This window comes from Argiope bruennichi, chromosome 11 (assembly GCF_947563725.1).
Source record: "Argiope bruennichi chromosome 11, qqArgBrue1.1, whole genome shotgun sequence".
In the NCBI taxonomy this organism is placed as follows: domain Eukaryota; kingdom Metazoa; phylum Arthropoda; class Arachnida; order Araneae; family Araneidae; genus Argiope; species Argiope bruennichi.
The window spans coordinates 65427871-65443750 of record NC_079161.1 but is presented as its reverse complement, the minus strand read 5'-3'; the positions used below and the strand labels follow the sequence as shown (position 1 = coordinate 65443750).

Below are 15880 nucleotides of genomic sequence, written 5' to 3'. Positions count from 1 at the left end.
GCTATCCCAATAAACGCCTTTGGATGGTACTGACGTTGAACATTTATGAAATATCAACCTATGGCGGGAATTCAGCATTTTCACTAAATCTATCGTGTCATCCTTGGCGAGTTTTTTGGCGATTAATCCTGGTATGCAGTTAATAGTATAATAAAATCGAATTTTTGTTTTAGACGAGTTTTTTTCAACCCACTTGAACAAAAGTTTCACCCAGAATTATAATTGTTGTGAGAAAACCACATGTTAAATTTAAAATATTTAAATAATGCGTTTCTGCATTATCGCGTGTGTATGTTTCTGAAAGCACAGACCTACAGACGGACAATTCTCTTGTAAGATTTGGTTCAAAATTTGATAGGTATATACACTATGTTTGTTAAATTTGTGTACAGAATTTTATCAGTCTACCTCACTTCGTGTTGTAATTTTCGTGTCAACATATTTTTAGACAACCGGACAGACAGACTTCCTCTGAAAGGATTTTGCTTAACTTCGGACAGGAATCTACAAAATTGGTGTATGTCATACCAAATTTCATCAGTCAAGCTCAAAGCGTTTTTGAGTTATCTTTGTCATAGATAGACGGACGGACATGCAGACATTTCCCAAAAATGTGTTTTTTTGAACTCAAGAAGGTCCTAAACGAGAAGATTCGTCAAAATCTCGAGTTCAAATTTTGTGACAATTCTAATACTTTCTCTGTACTTCGTAAACGAGAAATTGAAAAACATTTCCCACCGTTTCATCAGCACTTTATTGGACAATGATAATATTTTTTAGCAAAAAGCGACACCAAAAATATTAGATAACTATTTCCAACTGACAGAATCCCGAAATATTTCTGAAAAGAAAAGAGATATCGGAAAATTCCTGGCCCTGGTCCGCATTCCAAGCACGTACACCCTACCCATCTGCAATCGGGAAAGGTCACGGCCAGAATATAGTCTTTTTTCTTTTTTTTTCTTCTGTCCCGTCTTTTTGGAAAAGAGTTTTTTGGCCGTCGGCCATCTCCTTTTTCCGTCCCTCGGTTACTAAGAGGCGACCCATATTAAACGACATGGGGAATTAATACGCCAAAACCGGAAACTTTCGTCCACTCCGGAAATGAGTTGTAAAACCCTTCGGCTTTGATGAATTAAATTTGGAGCTGGGGAAAAGTTGGTGAACTTTTCTTCATTGCTGATTTATATTGGACATAAAAAGAAAGATATACAGCAGAGTGTGAAATATCCAATATAAACCGAGATTGCCGGTATCGAACGAGTGAAGATGTCCGATAATATGACAAGGAAGTGATTCTTTATCTCTACTAATGATAAAGACGAATATGTATGTGCCTGTTTGTCTATGTATGTATGTATATACGCGTATCTGTGTATGTATTTGTACCTGCGTGTATGTGTATGTATGTGTCTGTGTGTATGTGTGTGTATATGTCTGTGTATCTGGGTGTGTATGTGCCTGTGTGATTACAGACCATACCGTTAGAACTAGAGCTATCAAAATTCGACACATATTCGAAGACCGGAATGTGCATCTGAACGCGCGATTTTTTTGAAATTTTAATTAATTAAAAATGTAGCGAAATTTTGATTTTTTTTCCATTAATAGTTTTGAAAATATTTCAACATAAAAATGATATTTAAATCAAAAAATTGTCATAATCAATGACACCTAATGTTTTGTCGTATAACATTTTTCTTAGTTTTAATTCCCTTTAAAACTTATTTTAACTTCCTTTTATAACAATATATTTCATTGTTAAAGTGAGGTTCAATATAGTTTTCATTTCCTTCTGACTTTTTTTCTTACTGTTGATAATCAATGAACAAAAATTCGGCTTTTTTTTTCAGTGTAAAATATGCTTTTAATAAAATATTTCAAAATTTCCTGTTCTTTTGATAAAAGATTAATTTCAAAATCAAACAATGGCGAAAATTTTTGGCATACTCCCATTTTTAAACGCAATCTGCTTTTTCTTATGTTTCTATGCTCTGTGTGTGCACCTACTTATTTTGGATACAGACAGAGAGTGCATATCAAAAAAGTGCATAGCATAATGCACAGAATTCCGAAAGGCTTCTAAAATAATGTGATTTATATGCATATCAGCATTTGAAATGTGAAATAATTTGATAGAACAAGTCATTAACACTAGGCTACATATAATATTTATTAAAAATTTCAGTAAACATTTATCCGGGCAAATTAAAGATGGCGATTAATCCCTGGTATGCGATCAATATTATCCGAAAATCAAATTAGTCTTTTAGACGTTTTTTTTTTACTAATCAATTGCAAAAATAATTTGACACAAAACTACACGTGTAGTCACAAAATGCCATATCAAATTTGACATATTTAAGTCATTGCAATTTTGATTTATCGCGGTGAAATGTTTTTGAATTTACGGACGGTTAAACCGATATTGTATTTAGTTCAACATTTGGCAATTATCTACGGTATAGATGTATACTAATTTTAGCCAACCGATTTTCATCATTTTTTATTTTTTGGGTTTTATTATTATATTCGAACAGTTGGACAAACAGACTTTCTTTGACTGGATTTCACTCAAAACTTGATAAAAATTTACAAATTTGGTATAAAGACCTTATACCGAATTTCAACCGCCTAACTTAAAGCGGTTTTGAATTATTTTTGTCACTGACATAATTCCAAGAATGTGTTTATCAAACTCAGGGCGGTCTGGTATATGAAGATCCGTTAGAATCTTGAGTTAAAATCTTGAAAAATAAAAGGGATGAGTAATAGGTGGTTCAAAGTACCAAAGCATGATGTTATTTTTAATTTGGATCTCCTTACCTGCTGAACCTTCCTTTGCGCGAAAACATTTTATGATTTCAGAAAGAATGCCTGTGAAAAGACATTATCATCTTTTCTGCTAATAAATATGAATATTTGTGTATGTATTTTGGCTCTCTACAGGGCAGATGTTTGACCTACGACTTTTAAATTTAGAAAAAAAAAATATATTCTTTGGAAAGTGAGAATATGAACCTTGGAACGATTTTTTTGAAACTTTAATAAGAATTAAATTAATTAATTGAAAGTTAATGAAGATTTTGATAATTTTCCTTGATACCTTTCGGTAATATTCCAGTACAAAAATAATTTTTACGCCGTTTTTAAAAGTTCAAAAAAATTATCTTTTCAATGTTGCGAATTTAGCTGCTGTAAAATTCCTTAATCTAGATTTAATCTTTTTTTAATACATTATTATTAAGTATATTTCTCAACAATATTTTTAATTGAAATCATTTTCATTGTAACATCGAATACTGTTGATTTTCTTCCATTGTAGAAAGATAAAGAAGAAATATTCTATTTAATATCAGAGTAGTTTATAGGGCGTATATAAAAAAGGAAATTACAATTCTGCTAAATTTAGAACACACATAAGTAGGACATTTAAGTTTTTAATAACACTATGAAGTCATGGATCTGGTCTCTATTAGAAAAGCTCATGCGTACAATAATCAGATCATATGTAAGGTAATTAAAATAACACAGGCTTAGCATCTGACAATTTGACTGAATCATGGACATGACATTGCGTCTAAGCAATATAATTGAAATTAAATATAAGCAATGTGTATTATTAATCAGCTGGTTGCCAAAGACGACTAGCAGTAAATAAAAGAAGTTTGTAGCGGTTACATAACTCCACTACTTTTTCTTTTGATACAACAGATGGCGTTATCTTATTAACATCAAGGTATATTTCCCATGATCCTTCTTTGGGTTCATTATTAGATTGTATTCTAAGTGAGTGTTGTGTATATTTTGTGTCCATGTTTCTTTTATGTTTGTGTTTGTTATTGTCTAAGTGTGAAATATGAAACTAAGAAAATAATTAAATAGCTTTTCCTGAAACTCGTCTATTATTTTCAGCTAACTCAAAATGAAGTTATAAAGAGTCTCGTTCCCTGTGCAAGAATACAATACTTTTTACAATAAAAAGTGCAGCTCGCATTTTATTCAAGTACAGTACTATTTCAACTATGAATTACAGTGAAAAAAAATTTTTTTTTTATTTCTTTTTTTAAAAATGTTTTTCTTTTGATGGAATCAACACGTTCTGTAATTTCAATGCAAGCATCACATTCCAAATTCAGCTCATGCAATTTGTTACCGTTTGAATTATTTGCACAATCGTGTTGCCACAAAAATAATTCTAAAAATATTTTTCTATTCCATAGAAGACTAACTTAAAAAAAATCTGAATCTTGTGGCTACAATTCTGTCTCTCTTTATAATACCAGACGTTAAAAAATCGTTTGATGCTCGAGCCCTGCCTCTGCGCATAACAGAAAGCATCGTCCACTCCAGATAGGAAACGACGGATTGAAAGACTTATTCAATCAACAACCCCATCCATTTCCTGCCTCTCCCCATTTGTGCGAATGGCTTTTCATTCCTTCTCTTTCTCCAAATCGTTTTTCTACCCTTGGACTCGGCTTTTAAAGGATAAAAAGAAAACAGGTCCTCGATTTTTCCTACTCAAAAGCTCTTTTCGGTCGTCAGATGAGGCAGATTAAGGCCTCCAGGATGCGGTTGGCTTCAAGTGGCGGGAAATCCGGGAAGTTGGCGTCAGTTTCTGAATTTTTTTTTTTGTATGCAAAGAATATTAAGAATCAGCAGGAGTGGTCTCTTCAAATCTTTCTCGCATACTCTTTAATAAAGGCATTATTCCAGAGAATGCCTTACATGGCATTTATATATACAGTACACTCCCGAGTATCCGGCTCGTGATTATTCAGCTTCCATACTATCCAGCTTAATTTTCTTTTATCATAATTGAATGAGGAAGGCATTGGCAACATTGTCAAGGAATTAGAAGCGGACGTCTGCTAAGATCCGTGTCGATTTGTCGTGTGCAAAATAAAAGCGGCGACAAGAAAAGAGCATTGTTACGTCAGCGTGCGACGGACGTCAATTGTTGCCGCTCTTTTTGATTATAACCGCACAGTATGTACAGTATTCGCAACTTTTTCTTGGGGGTAAATGTAGAAACAGTCATCTGTTAAGGGCGTTTTCAAAAAATAGAAACTATAACTTTTGGCTCTTATCTTAGGATTACTTTTTAATATCTGTGTAATCATTTATCAGTGAAAAATAAAATCTCTTTGAGTCATTTTTCTTAAGAACTTGGCCTATGATTTACGTTGATGTTTTGTTTACGTTTCCTGCATTTAAGTTGGGCATTACAAAATTTATGTTAAAATGTGAACAGTTTATATCATTTAACTTTTTCTCTAATACATTTTTGAAAAGTGGAGTGCAGTATATAAACTACCAGAGCAGAAACCTCTATTTTAACTCGACACGTTACCGACAACTGCTTCTATGATTCACCGATTTGCGGTCGCGTTCTACGTGGTTTGAAATAAATGGAAAGATTGGTACTCAATAAGATGTGAGAAAATACGTATTATAACATTGAGCTGTGGTATAGAAACTTTGTCTTCTGGTATTGGTGGGCAAAGAAATGTGTTTATAAAACTCCGTTCTATCCGGCGTTTTTTTTATTCGGCCTGCTCTTCAGTCATATTAGGCCGGATGCTCGAAAGTGTACTGTACCATTAAAAAATGAAATCTATTTACCAAACAAGTATTCTTTCTCATATACTTAATAATCAAGAAACATAAAATGTAAAAGCATCTGGAAGATACCAATACAGAATATTTTCTATTAAATTCGAAGATTATCCTTGAGAAAATAAATGCATATTCTGAAGGACCGTTTGAAATTATCTTCATGCATTCATTACCTATAAATATCCCTTATCAAAAAATTAAACACACACACCGCAAATTATTTATTATCTCACTTAGAGAACTAAATTTATAGAAAAATTTTCTTTTTTAATTCGAGAGATACTGTTGCGAAAATCAAGACTTCCTGCAAAAGATTTCGAATATTCATAGGCTCATTAGCCAAACACGTTCTGGTCGAAGATATAAAGTATCATCTCTTACCTTATTTGGAGAACCAGCCATAAAGAAGAATTTCGTTTAAATTCGAGAGATACCATTAAGAAAATCGGTCCGTTTTCCAAATAACTTCGAAACATTAATGCGCTCATAAGCTCAGAATGTTCATTTTCAGCAAATTAAACCCCCATACACACATTCATTTATCTCATTGGAGAACTACCGGTGATTTTCTTTTGAATTCGAGAGATAAACTATTGAGAAAATCAATACGTTCATCAAATGACTATGAACAGAAGATCTTCTTTTGAATTTGAAAGAGATACTATTGAGAGCATCAATACGTTCATTAAATGACTTTGAACAGAACATTTTCTTTTGAATTCAAGAGAGATATTATTGAGAAAATCAATACGTTTATCAAATGACTATGAACAGAAGATCTTCTTTTGAATTTGAAAGAGATACTATTGGGAGCATCAATACGTTCATTAAATGACTTTGAACAGAACATTTTCTTTTGAATTCGAGGCAGATATTATTGAGAAAATCAATACGTTTATCAAATGACTATGAACAGAAGATCTTCTTTTGAATTTGAAAGAGATACTATTGGGAGCATCAATACGTTCATTAAATGACTTTGAACAGAAAATTTTCTTTTGAATTCGAGACAGATATTATTGAGAAAATCAATACGTTTATCAAATGACTATGAACAGAAGATCTTCTTTTGAATTTGAAAGAGATACTATTGGGAGCATCAATACGTTCATTAAATGACTATGAACAGAAGATCTTCTTTCGAATTTTAGAGAGATACTATTGGGAACATCAATACGTTCATCAAATGACTATGAACAGAAGATCTTCTTTCGAATTTTAGAGAGATACTATTGGGAACATCAATACGTTCATCAAATGACTATGAACAGAAGATCTTCTTTCGAATTTTAGAGAGATACTATTGGGAACATCAATACGTTCATCAAATGATTATGAACAGAAGATTTTCTTTTGAATTCGAGAGAGATACTATTGGGAAAATCAATACATTCACCAAACTGACTCGGAATTTTTACAATCTCATTATCCAAAACATTCTGATCGAAAATATAAGCCATCATTTCTTACCTTTTATTGAAAACCAACCACACGGAAAAATTTCTTTCAAATTCGAAAGGTACTATTGAGAAAATCGGTGCGTTTCCCAAATGCCTTCGATATACCCATTTGCTCATTAGCTAGATAAATGTTAGTCCTTGCTGCAACTGAGGAAACATGCAATGAAAAAGAAGTAATTTCCCTAGTGAAAAAAATAATAAAAAAAGGCAGAAAAGAAAGGAAAAAAAAAATGAAGATTTTGTGAAACTTGAGGTTTGTGGAGTAGGCGCACCGAGCCATTCTTCGTCGAGATTTACTCAGCGCGAGGTTTATTCATGTAACGCTTATGTAAATCGAACTCTTATTCCGACAGATCTGCCTGCTCTCGGGCAAAAAAGCGTTTCGGGCTCGAATAAAAATGCGCTCCTGCGCCATTGTTTCCCAGAAACAAAGGAATGAGGGGGAATAAAACTGCCATCCCCCGGGGTTGTAAATAAGCGAGGAAGGCACACGACAATTGAATTCGCTCGGGTACGGATACACTCACTCGCTTGTTTCTTTTTCGGTGCTGGATTACGGGGGACGGCGGATACCGAAACTTGCTTCCGATGGAATGTGAGTAGGAAAAATCGTTTTCTGATACTTTTTATCGTTTGGAAACTTTATTTAAAGTTCATAGATTGGGGTTTAGTTAAGAAAACGAGGCAATTTGCATATAAATTACTTGCACGTGGGTAAATGTTTCCGGTGGTTCTCTCATCTTAGGGTGTGTGGTGTGAACGTTCCATTTTTCGTTAATTGAATCTATTGAGGAGGAAAAATCGTTTTCTGATATTTTTTTTATCATTTAAAAACTTTATAAAATGGGTTATAGTTATAAAAGGAAAAACTGAGGCAATTTGCATATAAATCCCTTCTAGTTAAGTAAACGTTACCGGTGGTTTATCTCGTCTTGGGGTGTGAGATATAAGAATTCTATTTTCCTTTAGTTGAATCTACTGAGTAGGAAAAATAATTTTTATTGTTTGGAAAAAACTAAAGTTTACATAATTAGTTATAGCTAAAAAGGAAGAAGACTGCGCGATTTCCAAATAAATTACTTCTAAGTGAGTAAAGGTTTCCAGTGGTTCTCTTGTCCTGGGGTTTACATTATGAGTGTTCCATTTTAATTTAATTTAATGAATAAAAAAATTGTTTTCTTATGCCTTTTATCGTTTATAAACTAAAGTTTATAGATAGGGTCATATTTAAGAAGGAAGTAGACGAAAAAGTTTGCATATAAATTACTTTTACATTTGTAAATGTTTTCACTGGTTCTTACGTTTTTAAATGTATGGTATGAATGTTCTATCTTCCTTTAATTGAATCGACTGCGAAGGAAAAATCATTTTCTGATACTTTTTATAACTTAGAAACAAAAATTTGCAGATTGGGTTATTGTTAAAAAAGGAAAAATCGAGACAATTTGCATATAAATTACTTCTAGTTAGGTAAATGCTATCAGTGGTTTTTCTTGCCTTGAGGTATGCGATATGAGCATTCTATTTTCCTTTAATTGAATCTATTGAGTTGGAAAAATCGTTTTCCGATTCTTTCTTATCGTTTGGAAACTTTATTTAAAGTTCATAGATTGGGTTTTAACTAAGAAAAGGATGCAATATGCATATTTTTTACTTGTACGTGGGTGCATGTTCCCAGTGGTTCTCTCATCTTGAGGTGTGAACGTTCCATTTTTCTTTAACTGAATTTACTTAGTAGCAAAAGTCATTTTCTGATACTTTGTATTGTTTAGAAACTATAGTTGATAGATTGGGTTACAGTTAAAAAAAGAGAAGACAACGCAATTTGCATATAAATTATTTTTACGTTTGTAAACGCTTCGTTTTGAAGTGTATGGTATGAAAATTCCCTTTTCCTTTAATTGAATATACTGCATAGGAAAAATTGTTTCTGATATTTTTTAGCATTTAGAAACTAAGTTTGCACATAAGTTTTAAGTATACGGATTGGGTTATAGTAAAAAAAAAGAGGGAACACTGGGGCAATTTGCATATGAAGTACTTCTAGTTAGGTAAACGTTTCCAGTGGTTTTTCTCGTCTTGGTGTATGAGCGCACTGTTTTTCTTAAATTGAATCTATTGAGTAGGAAAAATGTTTATAGAACTGGTTTCAGTTAAAAAGGAAGACGATGGTGCAATTTGCATATAAATTACTTCAAAGTTCGTAAATGTTTCCAGTAGTTGTCACGTCCTGGGGTATATAAAGTGAGCGTTCCATTTTCTTTTAATTTAATTTAATGAATAAAAAGAATCGTTTTCTTATGCCTTTTGTCGTTTAGAAACAAAAGTTTATACATTGGGTTATAGTTAAGAAGGAAGAGGATGAACCAATTTGCATATAAATTACTTTTACAGTTGTAAACGTTTCCAGCGGTTTTTTCGTTTTGAAGTGTATGGTATGAGAGTTCCATTTTCCTTTAATTTAGTCTCCTGCGTAGGAAAAATCGTTTTCTGATACTTTTAATTATTTAGAAGCTAAAGTTTATAGAATCGACCAGAGTTAAGGAAAAACTGAAGTAACTTTCAGATGAATTACTTCTAGTTAGATAAACATTACCGGTGGTTTTTCCTTTCTTGGGATGTGTGATATGAGCATTCTATTTTCCTTTAATTGAATCTACTGAGTAGGAAAAATCTTTTTCTGACATTTTTTTATTTTGAAAACTTTATTTAAATTTTATAAATTGGGTTTAGTTAAGAAAGGAAAAGACGACAAAGTTCTTCCATATAAATTATTTTTACGTTTGTAAACGTTTCCAGTGGTTCTCTGGTATTGAACTGTATGATATGAGTGTTCTATTTTACCTTAATTGAATCTATTGAGCAACAAAAATAATTTTCTGCCACTTTTATTCGTTTGAAACTAAGGTTTATAGAGCGCGTTATAGTTAAGAAAGGAAAAACCATGGCAATTTGCATATAAATTACTTTTAGTCAGGTGAAAGCTACCAGTGGTTTTTCCTTGTCTTGCGCTGTGCGGTATGAGCTTCCTATTTTCCTTTAATTGAATCTATTGAGTAGGAAAAATCGTTTTTTAGTACTTTTAATCGTTTGTAAATTAAAGTTTATGGAATTGATTTTCGATAAGAAAGGGAAAACCGTGGCAATTTGCATATAAATTACTTCTAGTCAGATGAAAGCTACCAGTAGTTTTCCTTGTCTTGCGCTGTGCGGTATGAGCTTCTTATTTTCCTTTAATTGAATTATTTGAGTAGGAAAAATCATTTTTTAGTACTTTTAATCGTTTGTAAATTAAAGTTTATGGAATTGGTTTTCGATTAGAAAGGGAAAACCATGGCAATTTGCATATAAATTACTTCTAGTCAGGTGAAAGCTACCAGTGGTTTTTCTTGCCTTGGGCTGTGCGGTATGAGCTTTCTATTTTCTTTTAATTGAATCCATTGAGCAGGAAAAATTGTTTTTTAGTCCTTTTAATCACTTGTAAATTAAAGTTTATTGAATAGGGTATCGATAAGAAAGGAAAAACTAAGGCAATTTGCATACAAATTACTTGCACATTGGTAAACGTTTCCAGTGGTTCTCTTGTCTTGTTGTGTGTGATGTTAGTGTTTTATTCTCCTTTAATTGAATTTATTGAGTAAGAAGAATCGTTTTCTGTTATTTTTTATAGTTTGGAAGCTACTGGGTTATAACTAAGAAAGGAGTAGACGTGAGAATTTGCAAGTAAATTACTTGTACATAGGTAAGCGTTTCTAATGGTTCCCTGATCACGGTGTATGTGCGTGCGGGGGGGGGGGGTCTGAGCGTTCTATTTTCATTAACTGAATTTATAATATACTGAGGAGAATTATCTTTCGACAAAAAATCATCTGATTATAAATTTTTTTCTACGCGGTGAATTTCCACTACGGATTTTGGGAATAAAATACAATGAAATATTTTCCCCTGCTTATTAGTTATTAGAGCATCGTTTTCCTTCAGTACATCAATATACTTTGTTCCCGTTCCCTTCCTATTCATTTCAATGTTGAAAACATAAAATTGTTTATCACACCACAGACTTTAGAAAACGCGCTACTAAAAAAATGACAGCAATAGTTTATAAATACATAAATTGGATTCGCAATTATTTAGTTAAAATTTAAAATGAAATTACATGGCGAAAGAAGTAAACAAATATTATTTAAAAAATAAAATAGAAGGGGTGGACACCCCAAAACTTTCTCACATATTCTCAAATAAAACCGTTATTCAGTGGCGTAGCATTTACGCACAATAATTATGAAATATTAACCAGTTTTATAGAATAGGCCTTGCCATTCTTGGAGAGTTTTTTTTTTTTCTTTTTTTGGCGATTAATTCCACATATGCGGTTCACAGTATCCAAAAACCACATTTGTGTTTTAGAGCATTTATCCCAAATGATTGAAATAAAAATTTGATTCCAAACTGCACTTGTAGTCACAAAATCAATATCAAATTTAATATATTTAAGTCATTGTGTTTTTGAGTTATCGCGTTTAGATGCTTCTAAAAGTGCAGACAGACAGACGGTCAATACTTTATTGATTTTGGGTCAAAATTAGAAAGGCACCTAGACTGTGTATCAAATTTTAGCTCTCTAGCTCTCTTCGTTTTAAAGTTATCGTGTTTTTCTTATATTCGAACTGTCGGATTTTGCACAATATAAATCTATACAGTTTTGATATAAATCTTTTTTGATATAAATCTATACAATTTTCGTAAAGACCGTATACCAAATTCCCGCTGTCTAGTTCAAAGCTTTTATGAGTTTTCTTTGTCACAGACAGACGGACATTTTCCAAAAATGTGTTTTTCGAACTCTAGAAGGTCTGAAACGTGGACGTTCGTTAAAATCTCGAGTTCAAATTGTTTGACGATTACTATATTTTCTTAATGCTACATATACAAAATTAAAATTTTGCCATTTTTTTTCCATTTCCCCAAATTAAAATAAAAGAAAGATGAATCAAACGAATTAGACAGTTGCAATAAAATGATCTAATATATTGCACAATATATAATATCATAAATAACATTGTACTCTGCATTGCAAATTAAAAACTGAAGATATACGAAACAACTGTAAGGGATCGTTCAAGAAAGACTTTTATAATAAAAGTGTTCTTCAATTGACTAAAAAGTTTTAAAATATTTTAAATTTTCGCAGTTTTATTGAATGTTATGAATATATTAATGCAATTAAACAATTTTAACAATAAATAAACAATATTTAATTTTGAATTCACTTTAGTCCGAAAAACTATAGCACAAAAAAGTTTCATTTACCTTGCTTTCGTTTGCATGGATGAGATTTTGTGTATCACACATTAAGTAAAATATTATGATGTTGAAAAGATCCAGGTTTTAAAAAATGAAGATCGATTAAAACTCTAACAGAAGAGAACATTAATAAAACAAAAGTAATCAGAAAAGTCTGATATTTATTTCCATTTAAGTGCTAGAGAGCTCCTGAAATAGTGCTAGAGAGCTCCTGAAATAGTGCTAGAGAGCTCCTGAAATATTCCTCATTTGAAATTTTACTTTTTTCCCCCTCTGTTATGTAAATCAGCGGGACTAGTCCCCCACAACTTTCTTGCATATTCTCTAATAAAAATCTTATTCACCTTGCCACCTCCGCAATAAAAGTATTGACCTTGGGCAAGGACATGTGCTCCATGAGCATTCAGACTTGTATTTTTAAAAATCCGCTCATGATATTTTTTTTCTTTTGTAGCACATTAAATATAACCGATACTTGTATATTGCTAACCATATGGCAATGGTGAACAATTATTAAAAAAAAACCTATTAATATATGATGTATCGGTGATTTTTTTTTCTAGGCGATTAATCGCTGTGATGTGGTTTATGCACTAGTACCAGAAAACCGAATATGTATTTTAGCCTTTTCTTTTTTTCAAACCAAAATTTTAATCACAAGATATCGAAAATAACATGCCAAATTTCATCTATTTAAGTTATTCCATTTCTGCGTTATGGCATTTGCATGGGTTCGGAAGTACAGACCGACAGGTGGTCCATTTCTTGATTTAATTGATTCCAAATTTCTTTCTTATCTACACTTTAGGCATTAAATCTGTGTTCCAAATTTTAGGCATCTAGTTCTTTTCATTTTGTAGTTATCGAATAGTTTTGTAGTATTATATTCGAATAACTGGCCTGGCAGACGGTCACTTGAGTGGATTTTATTCAAAATGCGATATAAATATGCAAATTTGGATTTAAGACCGTGCACCAAATTTCTTTCGTCTCGCTTAAAGCGTTTTTGGATTAGCGCTCGCAGAAAGACATAATTCCAAAAGTGTGTTTGTTTTTCGAAATCAGGCAGGGTTAAAACATAGAACTTCGCCAAAATTTCGAATTCGAATTTTTGGCAGTTACACTTTTTACTCTTTGAAGGGCTTTTATACAGAAAATAATAAACACCCTGTAAAAAATGCATTTAAAATAATTATGAAAATTTTATTATAACAAAAGACAAGAGATTTACTTACTCTAGCTATGAATTTCCTTAAACTTCTTGCTTTTGTTATTGCTGTTGACGTGTTGTTTTTCAACATTAGTAGTCTTCTACTAGTTAACGACCTCCCCCCCCCAACCCCCCCCCCCTCCAAAATTCGTCTAAGAGAATAAAACTTCATGAGCAATGTGGTTTTGCAGACAAATAAACATAAATAAAGCAAGCTAGACCGTTGCCTCATTAATTAGCGCAAAGTGACAGCAGGAAACTAGACGGGTCATCATTTCTGTTGTCGGAGTCTGCATTTTTGGTGGAAGTGCTTTCATTTGTGGCAAAGCAATCTCTGCTTATAATAAAAATGAATGCGTCTCTCCCTTTCTGCGTATGTGTTGACGACTATTTGACCTAAAAGCTGCCGAATTCAGCACATAAATAATATAGAGGGTGGAAATGCACACCTCGGAATGATTTTTTTTGAAATATTAATTAGAATGTGAAATAATTAAAAATTAAGTTGAATTTTGAAATTTTTCCGCGATGACTTTTGTAAACGTTCTGTACAAAAATTAATTTTACACCGTTTCAAACTCAAAAAAATCTGTACTTTCAATGATATTAGTTTAATACTGGTGCAAATTTTGGAAATGTTTAAATATATATATATATATATATATATATATATATATATTGCTTAATTTTCAACAATAAATTACATTGTTGTCCTGGAATTCTAACTGTTTTCAGCATTCCATCAACTATCTTATCTTGCTATTTTTTCCATGGTTGAAAATTAAAGAAGAAGGATTTTGCTTTATGTCTGTGTAGTTTATGAGACATATGAAAATTTGAAGTTGTTAATACTGATGTTAGATGAACCGCATATTCCAGTGACATTTTAATAGCGTTATAATGCCATGAGTTAGCCTCTAAAGAAAAAGTGTCATGAACACAATGCACAAAGCAGCATATGTAAGAATATTAAAGTATTTCACCATAAATGTTAGGAAATTTCATAGTAACATGGATATAAAGTTGTATCCAAATGTTTTAACTAAAATTAAAGTTAACCAATATCCTTGCGAGACAACTATTCGCCAAAGACGGTTAGTATAAAGTAAATTAAATACCAAGTGAAATAAAAATTAATTAGTATAAAGTAAATTAAATTAATGAAGTAAAGTAAATAATAATTGATGACTTTTGCAGTTGTGAACTGTGCAAAGATTAAGTATGTAATCATTGAATAAAGGTGTTACCCCACAGAACGCCTTGCAAAATATTGGCGTATAATAGTTATTACAAAATATTTACTCTTGGCGAGAATTCAGGATTTTTACTGAATCTATCATGTCATTCTTGGCTAGTTATTTGGCGATTAATCCCTAAGATTCAGTTAATAGTACCCGAAAACTGAATTTGTGTCTTAGACACGTTTTACCCAATCGATTGAAACAAAAATTTGAACAAAAAATGCTCTTGTAGTTACAGAACAGCATACTGATTTTGATATATTTAAGTAGATGAACCTTTGATGCGTCGTCTTTGAGTTACCTTTGAAGTAGATGCGTGTTTGAGTTACTGGTTTTAAATTTTTCTGAAAGTACAAGCAGACAGACAGACAGTCAATCCCTCGTTGGATTTGGCTGAAAATTTAAAGGTGTCTATGCTATAAATGTTAATTCTGCGCATCGAATTTTGTCTGTCTAGTTCTCTTGGTTCTGTGAATCGTGCTAAATTATATTGAAAGGCCGTGTACAAAATTTCATCCATCTAGCCCAAAGCGTTTTTGAAGCATCATGTTCATAGGCAAAGATATAGTGCCAAAAATGTCCTTTTGGGACTGAGGGTGGGATGAGAATCGTCAGAATCGTGAGTACTTATCCAGTATATTTTTTCAAAATTTGTGGTGATTACAATGTTTTCTCCGTACTCCGTTTACGAAAAAGTAAAAAAAGTGAAAAATTTGCATTTCTTTTTAAATTGAAATCATTGTTAAATTACGAAGTTCTCAAAAGTTTTAAAGATTATTTCATTTTCTATCGCTGATGTAAAATAAGAACTATTTACCTAATAAAAACAATTAAGAAATATAATATAATATAATATTTATTAAATTTTAACTTCAAATGAGTTAAAGCAGAATAAGATTACTCATGACATTTTAGCATTATATTTGAAAAAAATCAAATTACTGACTATTTCAAATTAAAAACATTTCTGTTAGCAAATTTTCCGCCATGTTTTTCATTTTTTATATTATCTGTTTCTCTTATTGGAGAACCTTTAGAACAGA

At 31.9% G+C, this 15880-nt stretch overlaps 1 protein-coding gene across 5 annotated transcripts in view; it reads left to right on the top strand.

Moving 5' to 3' along the window:
• LOC129956864 (FK506-binding protein 5-like) overlaps positions 1 to 15880 on the top strand; it is a 245807-nt gene that overhangs the window by 99637 nt on the left and 130290 nt on the right. Inside the window, exon 1 of one of the 5 annotated variants that reach the window (XM_056068824.1) lies at positions 7591 to 7677. The exons of the other annotated variants lie outside the window; for them this stretch is intronic. The gene's annotated coding sequence lies outside the window, so the exon portion shown is untranslated. Of the gene's footprint in view, positions 1 to 7590; positions 7678 to 15880 lie in introns of those variants that run through there. 5 annotated transcript variants of the gene reach the window in all.